The 25,523-nt window shown below is 39.2% G+C and overlaps 1 protein-coding gene and 1 long non-coding RNA gene across 2 annotated transcripts in view; both read left to right on the top strand.

The window, feature by feature from the left end:
* Positions 1-25,523, top strand: part of SDHAF3 (succinate dehydrogenase complex assembly factor 3) — an 85,833-nt gene that overhangs the window by 7,438 nt on the left and 52,872 nt on the right. The window lies entirely within an intron of this gene.
* Positions 64-5,369, top strand: LOC142046319 (uncharacterized). The gene is made up of 2 exons (XR_012655211.1): positions 64-1,370; positions 3,001-5,369. It is a non-coding gene; the product is annotated as an uncharacterized LOC142046319 (long non-coding RNA).

The raw sequence follows: 25,523 nt of genomic DNA on the forward strand, positions 1-25,523 counted from the left end.
CACAGGATTCTTTGCTGCTTTTACAGATCCAGACTAACACGGCTACCCCTCTGATACTTTTTTATTTCAGAGACTGGAGAAAGCTATTAAGGGAGAGGCTGTTCTAGATCTGATTTTTAACAAATAGGAACTGGTTGAGAATTTGAAAATGGAAGGCAGCTTCAATGACAGTGATCATGAAATGATGGCGTTCATGATTCTAAGAAAAGGTTGTAAGGAAAACAGCACAATAAAGATAATGGATTTCAAGAAGGCAGACTTTATCAAACTCAGGGGGTTGGTAGGTAAGATCCCATGGGATGCAAATCTAAGGGGAAAAACAGTTCAAGAAAGCTGGCAGTTTTTTAGAGAGACATTATTAAGAGCAAAAGAGCAAACTAGCCCATTGCGTAGGAAAGAAAGGAAGTATGGCAAGAGACCACCCACTTTCAATGATCAGAAACGCAATAAAGAGTCCTACTAAAAGTGGAAACTAGGTCAAAGTACAAAGGATTAATATAAACAAATAAAACAAATATATAGGGACAAAATTAGAAAAGCCAATGCACAAAATGAGTTTAAACTAGCTAGAGACATAAGGGTAACAAGAAAACATTCTACAAATACATTAGAAGCAAGAGGAAGACCAAGGACAGGATAGAGCAATTATTCAATGAGGAGGGGGGGAACAATAACAGAAAATGTGTAAATGGCAGATGTATTAAATTGCTTTTTTGTTTCAGTTTTCACCAGAAAGGTTAGTAGCAACTAAACATCTAATATAGTGAATGCCAGTGAAAATGAGTTAGGATCAGAGGCTAAAATAGGGAAAGAACAAGTTAAAAATTACTTAAACAAATGAGATGTCTCCAGCAGGGCTTTGGAGTGGAGCCCGGAGCTGGAGCGTGGAGCAGTGGAGCTGCAGGTTTTTGCGCAGAGCTGGAGTGGAGTCAGAGCACAGAAAATCTTGACTGCTCCACTGCTCCAGTTTTTTTTTAATTTTCAATCCAAAATGAATTATATTTAGCAAGAAAGCCCTAAAGGTGCCAAAAAGTTTCAGACTGTATAACCATTGATATTAACATCTACTTTACCACTTTACGTAATATGTCATAGTTATTCTCACTTCAGCCAAAATCAAGTTTAATGTACAGATACAAAATTACAAAGTTTTTTGGAGATATGTTTTATTAAAGAATCAGATAATTATCAGACATCCGGCAACACTGCAGACTGCTCCCACCATTGTGCCAAGGTTAGGCTAGTATGTAGTCACGTAGATTAGTATGTGTTGATACTTCTTTTGTAAGGGTTGATCAACGAGACACGCTGAGTGCTGCGATTATGGAAGAGTGTGACGCAAGACGTAACATTTAAGATATCACAAACAGGTATATTGCAAAAAAAAATAATGCTTTTGTTTATTGATATATTAAGATATCGCAAGAGATAGTAACCACTTAAACTCATTTCTTTCACAGGCTCCCATTACCAGTACATTTGTTCATTTGTGCATGCTCCCATGTCACTCTGGCTGATTTACTTTATATGTCATCTGTTCAATGGTCTTTTGGTAGCGTTATTTGTAATTTTAAATTTACTGAAAAAGTTGGGTGCAGCAGGCATATAAATATACAGTAAACATTTGTGTATAAATTAGGAATGATTTTTGTGATATATCCAGAGTGATTGGAAAACCAACACAACTTTGGGGGTGAATCCTTAGGTCATTTTAAGAAAAAACTTTTCTGTGAACACATGTCCTAAAATTCTTCCTAAGGGAGCTACAGTCCCTTCAAGGAGATGATGAAAAGTTAATTTCTGATTGATATCTCAAAAATGCTTTATATAAAGTAATGAAATTATGTCTGTGTCTTAGCATTAGTATGTGCTAACATATTACATTATACAAAATTATTTAAACCATAGGCGTCCCAAACTGGCGGTTGGTCATTTTTATTTCCTATTTCAAGAAAGGCTTGTCGTCGACAGCCCCTGGCTACGAGCAGTAATATTATGTTCCATAATAAGTTAATACTTTTTGGTTATTATTTATTATTAGGTTTAAAATTTATGGTTCCAAAGTTGAAAAATAAATAATAAGTAAAATTGTTTGTATTACTCTAAGCAGATTAAAATTTCGAAACAATTTTCTTGGAAAGGATTAATTATACAAAATAAATTAAGAGTACCATTTTAATACATGTTTTAGCATTAAATCATATTCCAGGGTCATATCTGTTAAATAGTCGAAGATTTAAAAAATATTAAATAAAATTTACCCAATCCCCCCAGTACACAACACGTGTAGTTTAAATAATTTTATTTGAATAATTTTGTATGACAGAACATTAGAAACAAATTTTCATGGGAAAGCAGATTCAAATTGCAAGCACAGTCCTTTTAGTAAAGAGAGCAAATTTTCAGAAATATGTTTTTCCTTTATCAGGCTGGAAATATTATACAAGATAGAATCTGTTATTTGCTCTATCTTTTATAATCTATTCAGGCTGATGAAGCAAAAACATATTTCTGAAAATTTGCTCTCTTTATTAAAAGGACTGTGCTTGCAATTTGAATCTGCTTTCCTGTTAATGTTTATTTTCAGCCTTGTAACGTGTAGCCTTGTTACTGCCCAACAATGTGGTAGAACAGCAATAGCACGTACTAACGCTACAGCACATGCCAAGTTTAATTAGTATATCTATATTAAAGCGTTTTTGAGATATTAATTAAAAACTTGGAAAATATTTCAAATTTTACTGCAAAATTTCATAAAAAACCTAATTTGCAGTTTATAAAATAAAGTTTATATTATGTATATTAAAATACTTCTTCATTAAAACTGCAAGAAACATGTTAAAATATTAACTTACACTTTAATAATAATTTTGTTTAAAAAGAAAATATCATTTTTGTATAGAAAATCCAAAATAAATTTGATGTACCTTAAGCAGTTAAGATATCATAAGCAGGTACGTTATAAAAAAATGTAATGCTTTTGTTCATTGCTTTTCGAAGATCATAACAAGAAACATTTGGATGCGGTAGTAGCACAAGAAGATTTGGCCATGGCTTCAACAAAAAAATCACATCTGCCCCCCATGATTGATAGCTGATTTATGGAAAAGGATCTCAACAATGTCTTTACTTTTGAATTTGAAAAGCCCAAATTTGGGCATTGGGAAAGGAAAGAAGAAATCAGCAATGTGCAAAGTGGAAAAGGACGTGAATGGTGAGCTCAAACCATGTAGCTTCAAGACAAGTGAAGCAAGTGCCATGAAAAGTTTCAATCTTTGGCAGCATGTAAAATGTAACCATCCTGAAAACTATGCGGCTCTGGTTACAAAAAAGAATCAGGAAGATGAAGCAAAACAGAAAGCTGAAGCGGCTAAACAACGTTCATCTGGCTCTTTGAAAAAAGATCTTTTGCAGAGCTTCATCTGAAAAGAAACCCAAAATTAAGCAAACAAAACATGACTCATATTTGAAGTCCTCAAAGGTTACAGTCACCATCGATGTCAATACTTTCTGTGAAGGGCTGATTGAAGTGGTTTGCTTGAGTTCAACATCGCTCACTACCTTCAGGCTAAAGAACAAAATGGATTCCAAAAAATTGCAGGTGAAATGGGTCGGCAGCTTCGTGTTTTGATGGGGCATGATGCAGTTTGTCATTTAGTTGTCGGCACAGGTGAGTCTGGTTGCGAAGAGCTCAAGAAAGCTTTGGAGCTAAAATTGTGCTACCTGAAAATGGATGTGGCAACCCATGGAAACAGAAATTTCCTTGCAATCAATGCTCAGTACTATGAAGACGGAAAAGATAAATCTGTGGAAAAAACTTTGGACATAATCAACACTGAAGGGCATCACAATTCTTCGTACGTGAAAAGTCAAGTAAAAGCTATTTTAGAAAAAATTGGGATCAGTGAAATGCATGTGCTGAGCATCTGCGTTAACAATGCAGAAGACATGACCTGTGTCTTCAAAAATTTTTCAGCGAGGACAATGAAACCATTTCTACCTCTGAGAATAGGGATGTGGACAGAACTGAAGCTATTTTGCCCGATGAAGGAATTAAAGGATAGGATGAAGTTGAGCTCAACATGGATGCTGCTGTGCAATGGGTTAATGACCCTAGCCTCATACTTCCAACATGGCTTCATGAGGATGACTTAAAGTCCAACTGATGATGTGTGGTATTCACACTCTTCAGTTGGCAATCTGTAATGGACTGAACAAAGAACATGTGAAGAAATTTCTGGGAAAAATTCGACAAGTCATTGTCAAACTACGAACTCCAAGGAGTCAAAGTGTTCTGCTTGATCTACATGGGGTAACTCAATCATTGGATTCTGTGACTCGCTGGGATTCAACATTTGTGATGATTGATCGGCTTCTCGTTTTTCAATCTTACTGTGAACAAGTGGCTGCTGCTGAAACAAGAGAACTCAACTTAACGAAAGCTGAATGGGATGAAGTGAAGAACCTGCGAGACCTCTTGACAAAGCTGAACCAAACAACTGTGAATTTTCAAGCTGTCGAGTTTTAATGAAGGAATGGTGAAAACTGTCAAAATTCTTGCAAGAAAATGGTGGACAAATTGCCGAAGGAATTCTATCCTCCAGAAATGCAAAGAGAAGCTTTTTGACAATATTCATTTCCTTGCTGGAGTTTATGTTGATCCACAGTATCGGATTCTTCTTACCTCAAGGGAAATACCAAAGGCAAAGGAAGGGCTCCTTGATATTGCTCGACAACTCAAAAAACAAAATCTGTTGCTACATTTGAATTCAGCGAAAGAGGTTGAAGAAAACAAAACACAAGAAAAGGAGTCATCAACAATAGAATTTGCTGTTTCGGAAAGTTCACATCCTTCAGAAATAGCAGGCTGTTCTCAAACTTCTGTCTCCACTCTGAACTTGTTCAAGCATCCATCCCTGAGAAGTCTTCAACCATCACGGGGAACTGGAGATAATTCAAGCATCAATTCTTCAGAAGATGACTTTGAAAATGAATTGGATAAACAGAAAGACGCCAGCGAGTTTCTGCGATTTTATATTTGTAATGAAACATTATTTGAGAGAGACTTTTGAGAAGATTGTGAGGCGATGGAGTCTATTTGTAGGCTAAAAGTTAAGTCTGGTTTTGAGGCCATTTACAGCTACCCACACCGCATTCAGGCTGCCTGTAGAATTGCTTCGAGCATGCCAACAACTCAAATTAGTGTAGAGTTACTATTTTCGGCTTTAAAGTTAATTTTAAATAATTTGCGGCAGGCTATGAAAGGCAACTTGATTGCTGCAATAATTTGTTACAGAATGAATTATGAACGATTCTAGTTTGTATCATTGTTGATGACATTTAAATTGTTTTAAAAGTCTGAATAAAAATGTTTTTTTCAAAATTACAGCATACACTTTTTTATTTAGTTAAAAATTAATTTGAGTCAGAGTGCAGAGCAGAGTTGGAGCGGAGCTGGAACAGTCACTATTGGTAGTGGAGCTGGAGCGGAGCAATTCAAAAATGTGATTGCTCCAAATTCCTGGTCTTCAGGTCACCAGGGCCTGATGAAATACATCCTAGAATGCTCAAGGAGTTGACTGAAGAGTTATCTGGGCCGTTAGCGAGTATCTTCAAAAAGTCATGGAAGACAGGAGAGATTCCAGAGGCCTGGAAAAGGGCAAATATAGTGCCAATCTATAAAAAGAGAAACAAGGACAACCTGGGAAATTAGACCAGTCAGCTTAGCTTCAGTAGTATCCAGAAAGATAATGGAGCGAATACCTAAAACAATCAATTTGCAAACACCTAAAATATAATGTGACAAGTAACTGTCAGCATGGATTTGTCAAGAACAAATTATGTCAAACTAAATGAATAGCTTTCTTTGACAGAGCGACACGCCTTGTGGATGGGGGAAAAGAGGCAGATGAGGTATATCTTGACTCTAGTAAGGTTTTTGATACTGTCTTGCATGACCTTCTCATAAACAAACTCAGGAAATACAGCCTAGATGGAGCTACTATAAGGTGGGTGCATAACTGGTTGAAAGCCATTCCCAGGGTAGTTTTCAGTGGCTCACAGTCAAGTTGGAAGGGCATATCGAGTGGGGTCCCGCAGGGATCAGTTCTGGGCCCAATTCTATTCAATATCTTCATCAGTGATTTTGATAATGGTACAGAGAGTACACTTATAAAGTTTATGGGCGATATCCAGCTGGGAGGGGTTACAAGTGCTTTGGAGGATAGGATTAAAAATCAAAATTTTCTGGAAAACTGGAGAAACGGTCTGAAGAAAACAGGACAAAAGTCAATAAGGACAAAATGCAAAGTACTCTACTTAGGAAGGAAGAAATAGTTGCACACATACAGAATGAGAGTGACTGCTTAGGGTGGACTACTGGAGAAAGGAATCTGGAGGTCATAATGCATCGCGAGCTAAATGTGAGTCAACAGTGTAATGTTGTTGCAAAAAAAGCCAACATCATTCTGGCATGTATTGGAAGGAGTGTTATAAGCAAGACACTAGAAGTAAATCTTCCTCTCTACTCCACACTGATTTGACCTCAGATGGAGTATTGTGTACAGTTCTGGGTGGCACATTTCAGGAAGGATGTGTACAAATTAGAGCAAGTCCAGAGAAGAGCAACAAAAATGATTAAAGGTTTAGAAAACATGACCTCTGAGGGAAGATTGAAAAAAATTGGGTTTGTTTCATTTGGAGAAAAGACTGAGGGGGGACATATCAGTTTTCAAGAACATAAAAGGTTGTTAGAAGAAGGAGGGGGAAAATGTTCTCTTTAACCTCTGAGTGTAGGACAAGAAGCAATAGGCGTAAATTGCAGCAACGGCGGTTTAGGTTGGACATTGGGAAAAACTTTTTACTGTCAGGGTGGTTAAACATTGGAATAAATTGTCAAGGGAGGTTGTGGAATCTCCATCATTGCTGTTTTTTAAGAGCAAGTTAGACAAACATCTGTCAGGAATGGTCTAGATGATACTTAGTCCTGCTGTGAATGCAGGGGACTAGACTGGATGACCTCTTGAGGTCCTTTTCAGGCCTATGATTCTATTAAATGCTAAATAGTGTGTCAAAGCAACTTTGAGGTTTCACAGTTAAAATAATGTAAGAGTTAAGTTTCTTATAGCAACATTAACTTGGAGTGTTGCACATGTGAAGTATTTTTATTCCTGGACAGGCTTTTTCCTCACTCACTGCACCATACAAGATGCATATTGCAATGTGGTTCGATATATTGTGTTAGTGGAAAGATAGAATATGTGATCTTATAATTAAATATTGTATCTTAATGTAAACACACGAGAGCTGAGCTGTTGCAAATGTGATGTTAACTTTGTCATTTCCTGACTCTGAGTATCTAATTATACCACCTTAATGTTCTCAGCATTTTTTTGTTTGTTTCTTTGTTTTTTAATGGATTTTCCTGGATTTAAAAAAACATCCTTAATCTGGAGCTATTTGACTTTGTGGTTGAAACTCTTGTTAACTCCAAGAGAAGGCTTGGTCTTGCACCACTGAAGTCAATAGGAGTTTCAACATTGATTTCATTTGTAGGAGGATCATGCCCACTGTGTGTCATGCCTTACTGAATATGTATACTGGGCTGATGATAATTGGGACTGTGGTTGTGTTGTGCCTTCTTGTTATCCAACCTTCCTCCTGGATACTTACTAATCATTAAAATAGCCTTGGCATTTTTTGACCAAAACTTACCACTGTTCCAAACAATTTTATTGTTCTCACTTTATTATTTAATAAAACAGCAGATTCAGGAAGGTGAGTGCATCAGGTGTTTATGTCAAGGAAATCAATCTGCATCATTTAAGTTCTCCATATTTCTCTATTTTGTGACCATCTCTTGTATCCTAGTATTTTAGGATTTTAGTTTCTGGACAGATATCCTTAGATATGAACCCAAATCTCAATGTGGAACTTGAACCTATGATCTAGTTCACAGGCAAGGATGCTGCCATCTTAAATACATTTGCAGAATGTAAAAAGATAAGCAAAAGATTAAATGCAGATTTCAAGACTAATTTTAAAGAAAAATGAGAGAAATGGGATCAAGTTTGAGATACGTCTTAATAGACAAACATAGAATAACCTTTGAGTTACTGTAATATTGCTGTATTTAAGGTCCTACTTCATTTGCGATATTGCAAAAATTGCGGATTCTGCAATATTAGGCTTCCACCGCCGTTTTATTTTAAATCAGCTTACCTTGCACAGTCCACAATTTGCATACGTTTTGAGTTTTGCAGCACACGCTTTTTTGCTCATTAGTACATTAAACGAGCTTGGAGAGTTTTGGGATTCATCTGCAGTTCTACAGCATTTTCCAGGGTTAGCAGAGACAGCAAAGCGATCACTATTGATCTTACCTAATCCTGTGGATGCTGAGTGTGCAACATCTTGATACAGACAAGTGTTCACAAAGCAAAGACAGGACATGAAGGAGACCGCTATAGCAGGGTGTGCTGCACTAACATTCAATCCCTGTAAAATATAAATGGCTAAAGTGACTGAATTTCTGTAGTAGTTCTGTTAAGAATTTGTCTTCTGAATTTTATATTGTACCAGTCACTTTTAAAAAAATGAATAAGAACATAAGAACTGTCATACTGAATCAGACCAAAGATCCATCTAGCCCAGTATCCTGTCTTCCGACAGTGACCAATGCCAGGTGCCCCAGAAGGAATGAACAGAACAGATAATCATCAAGTGATCCGTTCCCTGTTGCCAATTCCCAGCTTCTGGCAAACAGAGGCTAGGGACACCATCCCTGCCCATCCTGGCTAATAGCCATTGATGGACCTATCCTCTATGAATATATCTAGTTCTTTTTTTAACCTTATAATACAATATAGTTGCACCAAATTGTCTGGTTATCTTAAAAAAATAAAATAAAATTAGCAGGCATAACTGTGATGGATTCACAGGTCTCGTGCTCTGGAACAGCCTCTGGGAGAACTCCCTTCATTGTGTCAGCCTTCCTTGAGTCTTGCACACACACTCTGGGGTAAGCCCCTTGGCTTCACCGCCTCTTGGGACCAAACCTCACAGCCTTCAGCACCTCTGCATCACCTTATGAGCTCCCCTCAGCGAGTCCACTCGAATTGGACATCTGGGGAAGGCTTGTGCACTCAGAGGGCAATGCAGCCTGACTTTATTAAACTGGAGTGACTCATAGACAGCATTGTAAATGCAGATGGGTTTATTAGATAAAGTCATTCCGTTAGCATAGAGAATGGAGAAGCTACAGCAAAGTCAATCTGGGTCTGTCCGGGACCCTCATCTTTCATGCGCTCTCTCTCTTTGACCTTGCGTGAGTCCCAATCTTGAAGCGAGAGCCCCACTTCTAGCAGCCTGCACTATACCTCACCCCAAAGCTGTCCTCTGTCTTTTGTTCTGATTCCTGGGAAAAACAGGTCACCTGGCTACTCACCTCAATTCTTTGTTCTCTGGCTGGTTGCAGCTGGCTGGCTTCTTGCAGAGGGTGGGTCCCAGGGTCATGAATTGCTAGGTTACAAAATGTCTGGGACATTGTATGGGCCCAGGCAGCTAGGTGGCAGTCACACCTGGTCCTCTGGGTCTCTGCAAAGATTAAACCACCTTTTCCTACCACCTAGTTAAACATGCAGTACATAGGGGAAACTGAGGCACACAAAATATTCATACAAAATATTAAGAAAAATTCCCACTTTGTGGTGTTAACATAATAAATGAGTGTTTATATCATTCCAGCAAATTTTTCTTAAACAAATAGGTGTACTGTGGCTTTTTCAAATTACAGCTATTAATAAAGGTCCATTATTACTTTTCTATGATTTTCCATGTCTTGTCCGCAACTCAGCAGCAATTATTTGAAGAACATCCCACAATTCAGGTAGGGTCTTAGCTATACTATAATTTTTACTAAAAAGAGACAGAGAAGGGTCACTTTAATTTGCTTAGTACAGGGATTTAGGAAGCTTGTTAAAAAAATAAATCCCTAAATTCTTAAAAAGATGTAAGTGGCTAATGAAATATTTTTAAAGGAAATCTAATTTGACTTGTTTGAGCTTACAAAATAGAAAAATGAACTGCTTTTTGAATGCTGTTGCATGAAACAAGGCCTCTAAGAATTAGATTAATAGAAACAGTCTGTACGTAAATGTTAACTTTATAAAAATAATTAGTAGTATAATGTCATGTTGTGCCTATTTATTTTTTATAGCAGTGGGCTCAGATTAATGATTTGTATCTTGAAACCCATGGGGAAGTATTAATATTAGAAGGAGATACTTCTAAAGAAAACAAGCTTTGTTAGTCAGGAACTATAACTCTTCAGGTGGATTCAAATGAAGCATATCAATTATTAATATACATTGCTTTCTATTTTCTAAATATTTAATATTTTAATTAAAATAATTGGTGCTCATTAACAAGAGGCTGCTGGTATAATTAGATGGATAATGATTATTGCCTGGAAATGTTATTAATGTTGACAGAGCTGATAAGTAATTTAGCTCAATCTCTAAATTGTACAGTAATTGATGTGTATGTATTGCTTAAAACAAATAATAAGCTAATATTAGTTACCGAACTGGTTGGGTTACAAATTATAGGTTAGTGTTGTTACAGCAGAAAATTCAGCTGAATCTTTTTTTATTCACTTCTAAGACATTTGAATTGTCCTCCAATCCTTAAAGCTGCCATGTTATGAGGACCAGTCTTCTAGCTAAGAAGGCTTAGGCTGTCTTGGAGCTACAGAGAATCACTGAAGAGTGACAAGGGAGTCCATCTTTCTAACAGGCTAAATAAATTGCCTCTGTACCAGTTTCTAGCCATTATTGGCCCTGGAGCATGGAATTCTGATAGCCTTTCTATGAGCTGCTACGTGAACTGAAATTGATTCAGAGTTGTGCTTTACCATAGTGTGCTTGGTTCATTGAAAAAGGGAGATGCTTGTATTACTCTCTGGTAACACATAAAGGCATTTCAGGAGCTGTGGAAAACATAATTCCAACTATACATATAAAGTGATGGGGTCTAAATTAGCTGTCAAGAAAGAGATCTTGGAGTCATTGTAGAAAGTTCTCTGAAAACATCCACTCAGTGTGCAGTGGCTGTCAAAAAAGCAGATTGTTTGGAATCATTAGGAAAGGAATAGGTAATAAGTCAGAAAATGTCATTGCCTCTATATAAATCCACGGTATGCCCACATCTTGAATACTGCGTGCAGGTGTGGTTGCCTCAACTAAAAATATATATATATTGGAAATGAAAAAGGTACAGAAAAGGGCAACAAAAATGATTAGGAGTATGGAACAGCTTTTGTATGAGGAGAGATTAATAAGACTGGGACTTTTCAGCTTGGAAAAGAGACAGCAAAGGGGGGATGTGGTGGAGGTCTATACAATCATGACTGGTGTGGAGAAAATAAATGAGGACGTGTGTTATGAGAAGGAGTAAATAACAAGAACTAGGGTTCACCAAATGAAATTAATAAGCAGAGGGTTGCCAGGCATCCAATTTTCAACTGGAACGCCCAGTCGAAAAGGGACCCTGGCGGCTCTGGTCAGCACTTCTGACCGGGCCATTAAAAGTCCAGTTGGCCGCTTGCAGCAGGGTAGGAAGGGTGTCTGCCTAGCTCCACACGGCTCCTGGAAAGTTGCTGGCATCTCCCTTCAGCTCCTAGGCATAGGGGTAGCCACAGGGGCTTCTGTGTGCTGCCCCATCCCCGAGCATCGCCTCTGCAGCTCCCATTGGCTGCAAGCAGGGGCAGTACACATAGAGCTGCCTGGCCTTGCCTCCACCTAGGAGCTGGAGGGAGATGCCGGCAGCTTCTGGGAGCTGCCTGAGGTAAGCGCTGCACAGAGCCTGCATCCTTTACTCCCTCCTGCACCCCAACCCCCTGCCCCAGCCCTGAGCCCCTCCACACTTGAACCCCTTAGCTCCAGCTCGGAGTCCAATTCAACATCCTGAACCCCACATGCCCATGCCCACCCCAGAGCCTGCCCCAGCTGAAGCACCACTCCCCCACACCCCAACCCCCTGCCCTAGCCTGGAGGCACCTCCTGCACCGTGAACCTCTCATTTCTGGCAGCATCCCGGAGCCCACACCCCCAAATAGAAAGTTGGCAACCCTAAATAGGCAGCAGGTTTAAAACAAACAAAAGGAAGTCAACACACAGTCAAGGTGTGGAACTCTTTGCCAGAGGATGTTGTGAAGGCCAAGACTATAACAGGGTTAAAAAAAGAACTTAGATAAATTTATGGAGGATAGGTCCATCAATGGCTATTAGCAAGGATGGGCCGGGAAGCAAAACGATGCTCTGAAGTATCTCTAACTTCTGTTTGCCAGAAGCTGGGAATGACAACAGGAGATGGATCACTTGATGATTATATGTTCAGTTCATTTCCTCTGAAGCACCTGTCATTGGCCACTGTCAGAAGACAGGATACTGGGCTAGATGGACCTTTGGTCTGACTCAGTATGGCTGTTCTTATGTTCTGGAGGGGCTGGTCATTTAGACCGAGGACCTCTAGGATTATTAATTATTCTGTTTAGTTTTTCTCACTAATGTTGTCACGGAAAGATAAAAGCTCTGATAAATTAATGTTATTTAATCAGATTAATTTCCAGACTGTTGATATGACTCTAGGTGTTGGGTTTATTTACTTGTTTTTACATCCTGGATGACTGCAGGATGTGGTTTTAGGGATCTTATTATATTTTACAGAACATAAATTAAATGCTGTTATTCACACACACTGTTTGATGTTCTGCAGGGTCTGCCTTTAATAATGGCCTTATATGATCGTGATGTGACTCACGTTAACTTCAGTGAGTGTTGGATTGGGCACTATTTGAAGTCACATGTGAAAGGCCCCATCCAGCTTCCTCCCTATCAATGACTGGGTCTCCTACTTTCACATAACCACAACATCATTTCCTGCTTCTGAACTCCTTGGGCTCGTGTGATTCCCCCTACACCACTTTTACTTGTTCTTAAGGTCTTTGCCCACCCACAAATGGACTGAGATGTTGAGAGGTGAAACCGAAAAACAATTTTTCAGGTGATGGTTGAGGAATTGCATTTAGGGGACTGAGCTTCTGCTATCATCTGTGAATGCTGGAATCAACCTGGGCTATGAATGGAAAATCTGGGGTGCCTGTTTGATTGTCCCTCAGCACCTGTATTGGATATATAAGCCTAAGGGTATGTCTTCACTACCGGCTGGATCGGCGGGCAGCGATTTATCGCGTCTACTCTAGATGCCGTAAATCGATCCCCGAGTGCTCTCCCGTGGACTCCTGTACTCCAGCTCGGCGAGAGGTGCAGGCAGAGTTGACGGGGGAGCAGCAGCAGTTGACTCACCATAGTGAAGACACTGTGGTAAGTCGATCTAAGTATGTTGACTTCAGCTACGTTATTCAAGAAGCTGAAGTTGCTTAATTTAGATCGTTTCTCTCCCCCCGCAGTGTAGATGAGGCCTAAGACTGCTGCTACCTTTCTATATTCTGCTGTAAGTGGCAATGAAGTACATTGCATAGATGATCTGCTCTTTGTCTAACAGTATAATAGATCTTTGAAAGTTAAATATGATTTTGAGGCATTTGTCATTTCAGATTTTAATAAAAATTGTGACATAAGGAGTACTATTTCATTGACATAGTGCAACATTGCCAGATACAGTGGCATTGGTTTTTAATGACCTTTTGATTATGTGGATCAAAAACTATTAAAAGTAAATTCCTATTGCTACTGATAACCTTAACTCTAACTTAGAGTGTTCCATGGGCATTTGGTTGTAAGGATCACATTGGAACCTGTTTCTTTAGTTTTCTTTGATATTTCTCAAAGTCAGGAAAGACTTCCTCACTCTTTTGAGTGCTTTAGTTGTGGCTGATGAGTGAGAGTTTGTGAGAGTCAGACAGGACCACAGATAGAAAATCAGGATCCTGTTCTGACTGTCAGGATAGATATGTGTGGTGTGGATGCAGTGACTTTCCTTAATCTGCTTCATCTGCTTTGGTGTTAAGTGCAGGTTCCAGGCAGCTCAAGCAGCAGAACGTCCCTCCTCTGGTTTCTACATGGAGACGTGGCCAGGCGGCTCTGCGTGCTGCCCCATCCACAGGCTCCGTCCCTGCAGTTCCCATTGGCCGCATTTGCTGGTCAATGGGAGCTGTGAGGGAGGTGTTTGGGTGGGAGCAGCGTGCAGATCTCCCTGGCAGCCCTTAGGCATAGGAGCCAGAGTGGGGACATGCTACTGCTTCCAGGAGCCACACGGACAACCCCCTGACCCTGCTCCCTGGCAGGAACTTGAGGGCTGGATTAAAATGTCTGAAGGGCTGGATGTGGCCTCCCGGCCATAGTTTGATCACTCCTGGGATAGAACAATCAAAATGAAGTTTCCCAAGACAGATTCATAAAACAGGATTCAACTGTAATATGGCGTTAAAATTTCATGACCCCATTCTTATTCTACTGGTGCTGCCTCCAAATCTAGAAAAACACAGGCAGGGTTAGGGCCTTTAGTCAAGAATCTTTACCATATAGTGGAGTCTTTTCTTGCAGAGAGAGTTGGAATGACCTGTGAGTATACCCAGTAGATGAGTGGGGGGCGGGGGGCAGGGTACACATCTGTCCTGGGAAGAAGCATTTGGTACCTCTAATTTGGAGAGTGCTGTCATTCTCTTTTAGATTAGTCTGCCCACTACTGAGGTCGGTAATTTTGTGTTTTTCTTTGTTCACATGGGTATGGTATAATGTTTGATTAGCTTCTTTTATTAACTCTGTTATATGTAAATATAGCATCATTTCCCCCCCATTCCAATAATGTTGTGGTCTTGAGTTAATGGAAAATGAGATTTAAAGGAGGATGTGAGATATGCATTTGGTACAGGCCTTTGCTGCATTTTCCAAGTTCAAAATGGCAGGGGAATACTATCAGTATTTTTAACACTGCTGCCATATTGCTATACCAATTATTCTTTTTGTTGTTAGTATATGAATTTTAAAGCTCACCCTGTAGTTGTACCTGGGTGATCTTATGTCTAAATATTTAATGCTTTCAGTAGCAACAGCTTGGATTTTTATACCAGGGAAAGTATCAGGAGTTATACTATTACTAGCACATTATTTAAAAAATTGTAGTTTAAGTACAGAATTATGTCCTGGAACCCATTTATTCATCTTTGGATGATCCCTACTTCTCTCATGAATACAGTTTAGTAATAGCCAACACATGATTAGGTCTCTTAAAAGAAAATTATAGTGAACACATTTGTTATAATCAGCATTAGAAAGAAAATGAAGTTATCTTTTAAAAGATAATTTAGGTTTCCACCTAGTGGTGGTAGGGTGTTCTGTCCAACAGAAATGAGACAAACAGGAAAAACATTATCTCAGCTACATATAACCTATTTATCTTGTTATGGGACTTGTAGATTTAAAACTTAACAATTCAGAAGATTGTGAACACAAATTATGTGCACAACTGTACATGACCTTGGACTTTGAGGTTTTTGTAACTTAGGGTCGTAATGATTAGAACCTGCTGTTATCATGGGAGTATATTCAGGTTCCTGAAGAACTTCTGAATCTATCAGAACCTTATCTCCTGATCTGTTGCAAATTTGCTAATATTTCTGTTTTTTCAGGACTCTTGGATTATGCTTTAAAAAAAAATCTAACTGGATATAAAAAATAGAGTGAATATCAAAATCTGTAAAGCCCATCTTTGTTTTTATGTGTACAAGTAAACATGTTCTGTTAAGTTTCCGACTTTAGCACTCCTTACTTATTTGGGCAAAACTGACTTTATTGGGCAATCCCTTGAGTAAGAACTGCTGAATATAGCTTTAAAGAAGTTAAAGAGGAAAAGTTGCCAGATGTTGTCTTTTCCATTTTGTTATTCTTCTACTATCCAGTTTTATTATTTGTTTCACAGTAGTGCCTAGAAACCCTAACCAGATTAGGGCGCTGTTGGGTTGAGGATCTATACAAACACATAGTCAAAGACAATAACTGCTCAGAAGAGCTTGCAGTCTTAGCATACAACAAAATGTAACAAGTGAGTGAAACAGGCTGGGGAAAAGTAAGATGGAGTAACAGAAAAACAAAGTTATTTTTTCATAGAGCTGCTGTATGCATGATTTTGCAGATAGGGAGATAAATAAGGAGATTTGTGCCAGTAATCTCTACTTGCCACCTGCCTAGCTATTATCAGCTCGAAATGATCTATAAGCATTGCAGTAAAAATGAATTCAAAAATAAAAAAGTAGAAAAAACTAGCATACCCTCTTAAAATCACTAGCTTTCCACAACAGCTGTAGATAAAGTAGCATGTTCTGGAATAGTTGCAGTCAAGTATCTAGTGCTGTATTTGTGTATACATTAAGCATGTCCACCTCAGTACTGTGAAAGCCTGTATAAGACTGAGGATACCACAAAAAAGTTATTTTTTGTGACCTAATGTTGTGGATGTATTTCATATTGAATCTTGAACTCTTCTTAAATAGTAACTCTTACCATAGATGCATAGATTCCAAAGCCAGAGGGACTACTGTGATCATCTAATCTGGCCTCCTATGTAATACAGGCTATATAATGTCCCCGAAATAATCCCTAGAGCATCTCTTTTGGAAAAACATCCAATCTTGATTTAAAAATGTCAGAGATGGAGAATCCACCATGACCTTTGGTAAATTGTTCCAATTGTTAATTACCCTAACTGTTTAAAAATGTATGTCTTATTTCCAGTCTATTTCTTGCTTCAATTTCCAGCCATTGGATCATGTTATAACTTTCTCTGCTAGACTGAAGAGCCCTTTATTAAATATTTGTTCCCCAGGTAGGTACTTACAGACTGTAGTCTTAAACTTAACAAAGAGAAGGTAAATCAATTGAGCTTTTTGAGTCTATCACTATAAGGCATGCTTTCTAATCCTTTAATCATTCTCGTGGCTCTTCTCTGAACCCTCTTCCATTTATCAACATCCTTCTATAGTGGTGGGCTCCAGAATTGGAAACAGTATTCCAGGAGCAGTTGCTATATATTGAGGTAAAATAACCTCTATATGTATACTCAAGATTCCCCTGTTTATACATCCCAGGACTGTATTAGCTCTTTTGGCCACAGCATTACAAAAGGAGCTCATGCTCAGTTGATTATCCCTCACACTCCTAAATCTTTTCCTAGTCACTGCTTCTCAGGATAGAGTCCCCCATCTTGTAAGTATGGCCTACATTCTTTGTTCCTAGATTTATACACTTACAGTTAGCTGTATTAAAATGTATATTGTTTGCTTACACCCAGTTTACCAAGCAATCCATATTGCTCTGAATCAGTGACCTGTTGTCTTCATTATTTACCACCCCTGCAATTTTTGCCATCTGCAGACTTATCAGTGATGATTTTATGTTTTCTTCCAGATTATTGATATAAATGTAGAAATAGCATGGAGGCAAGAAACGATCCCTATGGGACCTTAATAGAAACACACCTGCTTGATGACAATTCTCCATTTACAGCTACATTTTGAGACCTATCATTTAGCCAGTGACTAAGCCACTTAATGTGCGCCATGTTAGGTTTTTAATCAAAATGTCAAGCAGGACCAAGGCAAATGCCTTCCTAAACTCTAAAATGGGTTATGTCAACAGTATTACCTTTTATCAACCAAACTTGTAATTTCAACAACAAAAGATATCGTTAGTTTTTTATAAACCCATATTGATTTGCATTAATTACATTATCCTCCTCTAATTCTTTATTAATCAAGTCCCTTTACAGCTGTTTCGTTCTCTTGCCCAGTATCAGCTTCAGGCTGACAGGCCTGGACTACCTTGGTCATCCCACTTATCCTTTGTAAAAACTGTCACATTAGCTTCCTTCCAGTCTTTTGGAACTTCCCCAGTGCTCCAAGACTTATTAAAAATCAACATTAATGGTCCTGAGAGCTCCTCAGCTGGCTCCTTTAAAACTCTTGGATGCAAGTTTTCTGGACCTCCCATTTAAAAATGTCTGACTTCAGTTGCTTCTGTTTAACATCCTCCAGATTTACTAGTGGAATGGAAAGAGTGTTATCACCATAAATGAGACTAGATCATCTGTTTTCCCCCCAAATTCAGAACAGAAATATTTACTGAGAACTTTTTTCTTTTCTGAATTATTATTGATAATTTTACCCTTTTCCATCCAGTAATAGACCAATACCATTGTTGGGATTTTTTTTTTTGTTTCCAGCATATTTTAAAAACTCCTTTTTGTCCTTAACTCTGCTGGCCATAGATTTCTTCTTGTATCCCTTTGCTTCCTTCATCAATTTTCTACAATTCCTAACTTCTGATTTGTATTCATATCAGTTTCCCCTTTCTTCCACTTGTTATATATTACCTATTTATTTTGTATAGTTGCCTTCACTTCACCTCTTTAAACCAGGTCATTTTTTTAAACCGATACCACCTACTTCCTCAGTTACAAGATTGTGGCTTTTGGGGCATCTAGTAAGGTGTTCTTAAATGATTCCCAAATATTATTCACATTTTTTAATTAAGTTCTTCCTCCCAGTGGATTTAGCTAATAATGTTTAGCTTTGTGAAATTGGCCCTATTAAAGCAGCAGGTGTGTGTGTACACTGGTCTGTAAATGTGATCAAGACATGATCACTGGTGCCTAAGCTGCTATTAATTTTTAGTTCTTGATCAGTTCCTTTTTATCTGTTAGGACAAGGTCTAATAAAGAATCCTCCAGTGTTGGCTGCAACATCTTTTGTGTTTAGAAACTCCAAGGATGTTTAAGTACTGGCAACATGAGACCTCCAGTGTATACCATTCAAATCGAAGTCCTCGTGATCATGCAACTTTTGTTCCTATACATCATGTATAAGTGTGAAAGGAGGTGGTCATCTTGTTCCCCAGTGTGATTTGGTGGTCTGTTGCAGACACCAACTAATGTTGTGCTTTGTCTGTTAGTACATTGATCCATAAGCATTCAAGATCATTTCTTCTAAGTTATCAGTGACTTGGAAACAGGTAATGACATTTTTGACATAAAGGGTAATCACCCTCCCCTTTTGTGCACTCGATCCTTCTGAAATAGATTATAACCACTGATTTTAACATTCCATTCATGCAAATCATCCCACCAGTTTCAGTGACACCAACCGAAGGGAATTTATGCTGATAAATGAGCAATTCCAATTTTTATTCCTCTGCAGCATGGGGCACGGGTCACTTGCTGGAGGATTCTCTGCAGCTTGAGGTCTTCAAATCACAATTTTGAGGACTTCAATAACTCAGTCATGGGTTAGGGGTTGTTATAAAAGTGGATGGGTAGGGTTCTGTGGCCTGCTTTGTGCAGGAGGTCAGACTAGATGATCATATTGGTCCCTTCTGACCTATGAGTCTATGAGTCTATGAACATCTGAATTTTGTGCTGAATGCCTATATCTTCTCTCTTTTTACCCTCCCTTTTTGCTGTTAGTTTTACCCTCTCCTGACTACTCTAGCTAGCCTCTTCCCAAGGGGGTTCTACTGAGATGGAGGCCATCCAAACTGTAGAGTCCACTCCCCTCATAGAAGGAGTAGGGGCAATGTTCCACAAACCAAAACCCTCTACCCTACACCACTTAACTAGTCAATGCTTTAATTCCAGGATTCTCTGCCTTCTGCCTTTCTTTGCTCGTGGGACTAGAAGGATCTCAAAAAAAAAATTACTTGAATTTCTTTTTTCAGCATGCTTCTGAATTCCCTGAAGTCATCTATTATCTACGAAATATCCTGCGACTTAGTGTTTTTAATGCCAGTATGAACTATCACGAATGGATCCTTGTGCGTCAACTTCAGAAGCCTATCCAATCTGACATCTCATGTCTTGGCCATGGGAAGGCAAGCAGACTGTCCTGTTGTCTGCCTCTCCCATGCAGAATGTTCTTTTGATTCATCTGAGTATTTGATTCTCCAACACTAATTGTCTGTCCTCCTTGGACGATAGGAGAACTTTCTGCAGGCAACCTTGATTTTCTTACATGTTGGACTGATCTGCCATCCATGTGTGTCTAGTACATCTCTCCATTCCCTTGGACCTGCAGGATCGTGAGAGGTATATCTTCCAAAGTTTCCACATTGATGACCTGGTATTGATTTGAAACTTCTGTCTATGTGGAATTCCTCCCAATCCTCTTTGATGGTTATAGCTTGCCTATCTTTATATGTCTGCAGCCATGTCAAGTGCTGCCATGACCTTTTTCCTCTGGTGGTTATAAATGGCCAAGCCTCTTTTCTGACTTCCTCCCTGTCTGATTCCTTGATGGCCAGCTCAAGTGTTCCTTGAGCCTAGGATATTGGTATTTCTCAAGCCTGGCTATCTCAGAACTCCTCAGCTTCTCTGATTCTCAGTAATGTCTCTCTTTGGCCCTCCAATCCAAGATGTTTTTTCTGGCTGGAGCATCATGAGGAATTGCCTGCACAAATGTCAATATGCAGGTTTCAAAATTGTTTTCCTTTTTTAAGGCTATACTTTGTAATTGCATGTGTGAGGGTGCACTTCTGCACTTTTGTCCCATTGGCTTGCTTGCATGAAGTCAGTTGCAGGATCAGGGCCTAAGGTAGAGTTTACTGTGATATTCTATTTTGTCAAATCAAGTATGCATGTATGTGAGATGAGGAGTTTAAAGTTATGTCTTGTAACTTTGTGTTTGGATTATAGAGGATCTTCATTTTGCTTGAAAATACTTTTTGTATTGCTGAAGGTTTTCACCACTTGACGCTGGGCTGTATGAGTGTACATACAGTAATAGCTCCTATAATTGATTTCTTGCTGTTTACACTGTAACCTAATACTTGGAGTACATTGAGCGGCTTGTTGTTTGTACTGAATCTTTTTCCTGTGCCTGGGAGCTACTAATTTCAAATTGTATTTTAATTGGCAATTATTTGGAAAATCAAGCTCTTGATAATTATAGTGCACTACAAAGTACATTGTTTATCTTTCTGATTTTTTTTAAGATCATATCCTTTAATTTCTTTTATATTAGATTTGTTGGGGTGCAGTGGGTTTAGATGACTCATTAAAATGTTTTGTACATTTTCTTTAGTTGCAGCGATCTATAGTACAGGTGAAAGTTGAAGCTGCGGCATGTTGATAGTTTAGTGTAACAGGAATGTATCCTGTTGTTTTCTTTACATTAAGAAATGAAGCCATTCCACAGACTCAAAAAGCCAAATCATAGGTCATCCATCCACCTGCCTTATCTATCCAGCACAAAGCACTGGAAAGTGGCCCATAAGGGGCAGCTGCAGATTTCCTTCATATAGAGGAATCCCTGGGTGGCATAAAGCTAGTGCAGCCAACTCTCTATTACTTCTTTCCCTTCCTCCTCCTGCTAGTTACTCCATTCCTGACATTGTAATTCCTAAGGCCATAGAATCATAGACTTTAAGGTCAGAAGGGACCATTATGATTGTCTAGTGTGACCTGCACAACGAAGGCCACAGAATCTCAGCCACCCACCCCTGTAATCAACCTTAACCTGTGTCTGAGCTATTGAAGTCCTCAAAACATGGTTTAAAGATTTCAAGGTGCAGAGAATCCTCCAGCAAGTGACTCGTGCCCCATGGTGCAGAGAAAGGCGAAAAATCCCCAGGGCCTCTGCCAATCTGCCCTGGAGGAAAATTCTTTCCCGACCCCAAATTTGGCGAGCAGCTAAACCCTGAGCATGTGGGCAAGACTCACCAGCCAGACACCCAGGAAGGAATTATCTGTAGTAACTCAGATCCCACCCCATCTAATATCCCATTACAGGCCATTGGGTATATTTACCACTAATAGTCAGAGATCAATTAATTGCAAAAAATTAGGCTATCCCATCATACCATCCCCACCATAAACTTATCAAGCTTAGTCTTGAAACCAGATATGTCTTTTGCCCCCACTGCTCCCCTTAGAAGGCCGTTCCAGAGCTTCACTCCTCTGGTGTTTAGAAACCTTCGTCTAATTTCAAGTCTAAACTTCCTGATGGCCAGTTTATATCCATTTGTTCTTGTGTCCATATTAGTACTGATCTTAAATAATTCCTCTCCCTCCCTGGTATTTATCCTTCTGATATATTTATAGAGAGCAATCATATCTCCCCTCAGCCTTCTTTTGGCCAACCCATTATATCTTGTGCAGGTCAGTGTAGGCTATAGCACGTTACCAATTCAGTTTGTCTGAATCTGGACATGAACAGACCATCTCTGAGGATGAATGTGCAGTTTAATTCTCCAAGCCATTCAGTCCCTAACCTCAGCAGAGAAGCTTTTGGCAAAGTTCTGAGTTGTGATGATGGTTTTGTGAAGTGAATACCAGCCCATAATGAACTGAATTCACCTATTTGTGTTGTGGAGATCAGTGAACATCTTAATCTGATATCTGTTGTCACTCCAGAACTTCTTGTTATAAAACGTACGGAACTGTGAATTCACATAGTGCTTTACAGAGTTGGAAATAATCATATATAGGGGGAGGGATAGCTCAGTGGTTTGAGCATCAGCCTGCTAAACCCAGGGTTGTAAGTTCAGTCCTTGAGGGGGGCCACTTAGGGATCTGGAACAAAATCAGTACTTGGTCATGCTAGTGAAAGCAGAGGGCTGGACTCAGTGACCTTTCAGGATCCCTTCCAGTTTTATGAGATAGGTATATGTAATCTGCCATACTGTTAAAAATAACTTCATATCCTATCACCAGTCTTCCAAATGATTAATTCTCCCTTTAGATAAAACCATTTAAAAGTTTAAAGCTTTAATAGGTATTCTGGCAGTTGTCTGTTTTTATGCATTATCTTCAGTTTTTGTTTACATAAGTGCCATTTCTGAAGTTTCCACATGATGGCAGCAAATATTTACATTTCAAAAGCTTCTTCCTAGACTGGAAGAACTCAGGAATTTTCATGCTTTAAATTTAATGTAATCAGATCGCTTACACTGTAAACTCTTTCCAAAAATCAAATGCTAATCTTATGCTTAGAATTATAAATATATAGTATGGGTCCATCCCTCAGTCCTCCAGTTCTGGCCTGTTTGTTTTTATTCTGCCCTTTTGCTTGGATACATACCTCTTGCTTTTTTAATTATTCTGATTTTCTTGTCTTTGGATGACATTTTCTTTTAAATTTTTTACAAGAGATTCTGGAACATGCAAAATTTATTGAAAAAATATTTTAAGTTGAACGTATAGATTAATTTTATGTTATTCTCCATTGTGTTTGTTCTCTTAATATGTTTGAAGACCTTACATGTCTCTGTATCTTACTTCTATATTACACCCAAACAATCTACTTTTTAAAAAAGTCAAAGCTGCAAATTTCAGCACTCAAAAGTCTGGAACTGCTAGAACTAAGGTTGCCAGTGCAATCTTAATTCACACACCCCTAATCCCCAGGCACATGCATTATGGTCTTTCAATACATGATCACTTACTACTTTTTCCACAGGGCACCCGCCTTATTCAGTGAATAAAGTAGTTATTCAGTATTTCTTTTTATCTTCCTCATTCATCCAAACTAGAGCTGGGTAAATAACTGATTGTTGGAAGTTCTGGAAAACAGAAAAAAAAATCTATTTGGGTATGAATGACAAGGAATAGTCATTGGGCCAGAGAAAGCATGAGAGTGACTCTAGCTTGGTGGTTAGGGAAGTCACCTATGATGTGGGAGATGCAAATTCAAGTCCCTGCTACAGTAACTGTTTCATTGTTTATACACAGGAGAGATTGTGAGAGTCTCACCCTGGAATATCCTACTCTTCTGTAGTGAGGGAGACCTAAGTTCATATTCTGTCTCCACATCATGCAGAGTGCCGGATTGAATCTGGGGGTACGTCCAGACTACCCGCTGTATTGGTGGGTAATGATTGATTTATCGGGGATCGATATAGCGCATCTCGTCTAGACGCTCTATATCGATCCCTGAACGCGCTCCCCGTCGACTCTGGAACTCCACCAGAGTGAGTGGCGGTAGCGGAGTTGACGAGGGAGTCGCAGCCATCAATCCCGCTCCGTGAGGACGGGAGGTAAGTCAGAATAAGATATGTCGACTTCAGCTATGGTATTCCCCCCTAGTGTAGACCAGGCCTGGGTCTCCCACATCTCGGGGAGAGCCCTAAGTGCTGGGTTAAAAGTTATAAAGGGAAGACTGCCACTGCTGCTATCTCTTATTCCTCTTTTGTGAATGGCATATAAGTCCCAGAAAGATTATTTTTGGGTTGAAACTATTTGGCAAATTCATGTCAAATTTGTGAATAGTTTGGGGTCAACTAAAGCTTCATTTTTTGGTGAAAAATTTTGTTCAACTCCAAAACTTGCCCTGAATATAAAATTGTCAGTCTCCTCCTGCATGTCCCTAGGGTGCTCTCACCAGAGTATGTGACACTTCACAAACATTAATGAATTTATCTTCACATCACACCTGTAGGATGGTATTATCTTTTTTCACAGCTGGAGGATTGAGCCACGAGAGATTAAGGTCAGAATTTTCAAAAGCGCTCACTAATTTTGTGACACTTAGGGTTTTCTGAGTACTTTGCATTTTTATAACATTCTCAAAGCACAGCTCCAATCAAATTAATTTGCATTTGTGAGTGCTCTGGACTTCAGCAAATTTGATCCAGAAGATGGGGAATGCACAATTAGTGACCAGCTGTGAAAACATTAGTTTGAAAGACTTGCCTGGCATTATATAGAAACTCTGGCAGAGGCAGGAATACAATCAAATTATTTCGGGTGACATTCAGCTGCATAAACCCCGAGACTTCAAGGTGGTTTTCTTCCTGCAGTTCCCTGCCTATTCTCTCCATATTTTCCAACTTCTGCAACAAATGAGGCAGGACCCTGTGGAGAACAGCCTCAGTCGCTACACAATTGTGCGCATTCCCAGCACAGGTTCATCCTGACCTGTCACTGAATGAGGCAGGCCTCTGGTGGAAAAAATAGTATGTGATCATGTAATTACTGTAACATAATTGCTTATGCAGCCTTAATTCTGACATTTCCTAATTTTTGGCTGATTGACTTTTTAACATAGCTTATTTTTAATGCAAATTTCTTAGCTTTTATATAAAAAATCCAAATTGAAAAAAACAGAAATTCTATCAAGATATTGACCCCCAGCTTGGGTCATCAGCTGAGTCTAAGACTTCAGAACCACAGCAGAAACGTCTGCCATTAATGGAGTAAGTGGTAGCAGTAGTAGACTGCTATCCTTCATGTGGACAAGTAACTATAATAAGGGGATGAGACACACTCTTTGCCAGCAGATGATGTAGAGACTGGAGACTTCTGGATTCAATTCCAGGTTCTATAGAGGGATGGGCCAGGGTGGTTATACACCCTTCTGCTGCTGGTCTTACGCTACCCGCCTCTGCCTCTGCTCCTGCCCACACACATTGGCTCCTCCCTTCCCTCTACTCATATCCACTCACAACCTGGCCCCTGTCCTTCTCCTCCTTGGCTATTATCCATCTCCTGGCTCCAGGCTCCTTGCCCGTTTGCCCACC

This window comes from Chelonoidis abingdonii, chromosome 2 (assembly GCF_003597395.2).
Source record: "Chelonoidis abingdonii isolate Lonesome George chromosome 2, CheloAbing_2.0, whole genome shotgun sequence".
Lineage (NCBI taxonomy): Eukaryota > Metazoa > Chordata > Testudines > Testudinidae > Chelonoidis > Chelonoidis abingdonii.